The 3,498-nt window shown below is 42.2% G+C and overlaps 1 pseudogene; it reads left to right on the plus strand.

The window, feature by feature from the left end:
- The first annotated feature begins 739 nt into the window (after nt 1–739).
- On the plus strand, nt 740–1,855 carry LOC126491702 (ubiquitin carboxyl-terminal hydrolase 29-like; annotated as a pseudogene).
- Nucleotides 1,856–3,498: the final 1,643 nt, after the last annotated feature.

A 3,498-nucleotide genomic window follows, 5' to 3' on the forward strand; every position in this document is an offset into this window, starting at 1 on the left:
GTCAACACTGGTCACTAAAAGTTTTACACATGAATTTATGCCTACATATCAAGTGACAATCTGTGTATTGTATTTTGTTTGTGTTAGATTACATTTATCTTCCTTGTGAAGAAAGAATGGCTTCTCTAAAGATACATGGTTTTGTCCAAATCAGAAGCAAAAACCACAGCAAGCACACGTGGACATCTCAATGAAAAGAAGCAGTCATCAAAACAGGCTAATCTGATGTTTCCTTCAAGTGGGAAGAAAGGAGAAGCTTTTTTCCTGCCAGGTGGTAGCATTGCAGGGGGAGTAGTTATTGAGTCTAGACTGCATCGTCTGCACGTAACTTTGAAAGATGACCCTTACTCATCGACGAGTTAACCTCCACTGATACTGAATGGCTGAAGTCAGTCCTGGAATCTTTTCATCCATCTGAACCCATCAACCCGAGAAACCGAAGAGGAATCATGATATTGAAAGCAGCAATCCATTTTGTAGAAAGCACGAAAAAGAAGTCAGTTTGTGGACCTTTGAATTCTACACGAGAAAGTGGCACAGCACTCCCCGTGAAGATGTCACTTTCGGTGTCCAGCTCCACCAGCAGCCATGTTGAAGAGGAGAGCAGAACAGTGAAAAGAGGAAGAGAATAGCAGCATCCAGTCTAGAAGTGAATGAGGACATTCTCAAGACAATAATCCCAAATGAAGAAAGAAAGCCAAGAGCTACAACTCCAGGGGAAGAGAAACAAAGAAACGCGATGAAAAGGTAATGATTGGAAACTTGCACCTTCGTTCAATCCCAGCTCCTGCAGAAGCCTCACCTAGGTGACACTGTTCTTCCAACACAAACACACTCTGATGAAAGAACTGGATCAGAGCTGAGCCAGGAGACCCCGACGTATAACAATGTCCAGTTTCCTCTTACCATAGACACAAAGCAACGGACACCTGAGGGCTTCCCCAATTTAGGAAGCACCTGCTACATGAATTCCACTTTACATTCTGTCTTCAGGGTGTCAACCTTCAGGAAGGAGTTGCTCACACAAGGTATCCAATGGGAGAAAATTTCCTGTGCTGATCTCAAGCCCTTAAGCCAGCTTCTTGTCTTGAAAGACATCAGGGATGTAGAGATCAAGGGACAGTTACTCATAAATGTGAAGAAGTCCATTTCCACGGTTGCAGACACATTCCTGGGAGATGAACAGAATGATGCCCATGAATTTTTAGGTCAGTGCTTAGATCAGTTGAAGCAATGTAGAAAACCTAAATGCCCTGTGCTGTACTGAGAGGGAAAACAGGGTAGAGGATTTTTTTCCACCAACATATGCTGGGACTGCCTCCACCAAAATGTTTGGTTGTCCTGTAAATGCTATTGAAATAGAGCTAGATATAGCTCTGTTGTTTGTGAAGCCTGTGGCGAGGCGACCCTCAACACTGAAAAGAGTAATTACCTCTCCGTTGACCTGCACCAAGGGTCAAGAACTCCCTCTGTCGATTCAGAAGTCACTTGATCTTTTCTTTACACCTGAAAAAATTGAGTGCAATTGTGAGAAATGCAAGAACAAGAATTCTGTGCTCAGATATACTTTGAGGAGACTCCCAAGGGTCCTTATCCTTCATCTGAAACGCTACCACTTTACTGCTAACAGGTTGTTAGTAAAGAGCCAGCAGCCAGTTGAGATTTCAAAGTATCTGGATGTCTCTTCCCATTGCAATGAAAACACGAAGCCACCATTCAGGCCAGTCAGGCCCCTCACGAGGTCTTTGGTGTCCCAAATGTCTCTGAAGAGATGATGCCTGACATCCTCAGCCAGTCGATTCCAGCTAAGAGGGTGGTTTCAGACTTCACTGATTTCACAGTCCAAAGGCTTTGATTCAGGAGAATAAGCTTCACAGCGGATCCATCATTTTTTACATGCAAAACGCGGTTTTTGAGCAACTGTTGAAAAATGCATCAGAGTGCAGGTTGCTGAGCACATCTTAAGAGGAAATTAAGAATATGGATCTTTTCTCAATGTTGCTCCATGGCTTTACATACATCTTGGAAGAATCCTAAATCTGGCCATAACCAAGAATCACAGCTCAAGATGAAAACTCGGCAAACAAATGCATTGAGAGAAACTGGGATGTTCCTGATGCAGGCGAGGCACCATTCTCTCCTACAAGGCTATAGTGGTACATTTCACGGGTGTTTGGTTGGTTGGTATTGCGTTCTGGAGACAGGGTTTCTCTTTGTAGCCCTTGCTGTCCTGGAAATCACTCTGTACACCAGGCTGACTTCAAACATGGAGATGTACTTGCCTCTGTCTCCCATGCAATGGGATCAATAGTGTGTGCCACACCACTCAGCAGTGTCTTATATATTTAATAGTTTTATTTTTATTTAATGTGCACTCATGTTCTGACTGCATGTCTGTGTGAAGGTGTTGGGTTCGCTAAAACTGGAGGTGCAGGCAGTTGTCAGCTGCCATGTGGGTGGTGAGAACTGAATGCAGGTCCTCTGGAAGAGCGGCAGCCTGTGCTCTTTTCCACTGAGCCGTCAGCACGATGGTTTTTTTTTTTTTAACATGTCATTTTGAACCAACACAGCAAGAAACTGGTTATAGCTCCAAATGTTAGCTTCCAACATGGTAAGAAAGAATACTGATGAACTGAAAAGTTTGAGAAAATGTGTTTGGCATTTCTCATTTGTTAGTGTAAATAGGAATTGTTCATGTCATCTAGAGGATTGTCATCTAGAGGATTTTCATTATATTGTTTGGTTTCCCTAAATTCAGAGATTTGTCAATTTATTAAATTTGTCAATTTAAAAACCACTGCTTTCTCTGTTTGTGACTCATGGCTGATGAAACTGTCTAGCTCTCAGCAAGTTTGTGCTTTTTTTCCTCAGAATTGCAGGGCATAATGTCTGGGTTACAAGGAAATGAAATAGATCACATAGTAAATTTGCAAGTTCAGAGTCCTCTAAGGGCTCAGTAGGTAAAAACACCGGCCACTAACGCCACTGACCCAACTCTGCAAGTTGTACCTGACCTCTAGAGGAGCTAGTACAGGTAAATATATACACAAAGAAATGAACAAATCTAATAATGCTTTGAATCTCAGTCTGTAGCTCTCTCGGGCTGGAACTCTTTGTAGATCAGGCTACCCTCAAACTCAGATTTGACCAGATCCTGCCTCCCGAGTGCTGATATTTAAAGGTCTGCACCAGAATGCCTAGTAAAATAAAAATTTAAAGCATCCTTAGAAAAATTAAGTGTCGCCGGGCGGTGGTGGTGCATGCCTTTAATCCCAGCACTCGGGAGGCAGAGGCAGGCGGATCTCTGAGTTCGAGACCAGCCTGGTCTACAAGAGCTAGTTCCATGACAGGCTCCAGAACCACAGAGAAACCCTGTCTCGAAAAACCAAAAAAAAAAAAAAAAAAAAAAAAAAAAAAAAAAAAAAAAAAAAAAAAAAAAAAAAAAAAAAGAAAAAGAAAAATTAAGTGCCAAATATACTTGTTGGATTTAAATCCAGA

Source organism: Alexandromys fortis, unplaced genomic scaffold (assembly GCF_014885135.2).
Source record: "Alexandromys fortis isolate MF-2015 unplaced genomic scaffold, M_Fortis_MF-2015_v1.1 scaffold_267, whole genome shotgun sequence".
In the NCBI taxonomy this organism is placed as follows: Eukaryota; Metazoa; Chordata; class Mammalia; order Rodentia; family Cricetidae; genus Alexandromys; species Alexandromys fortis.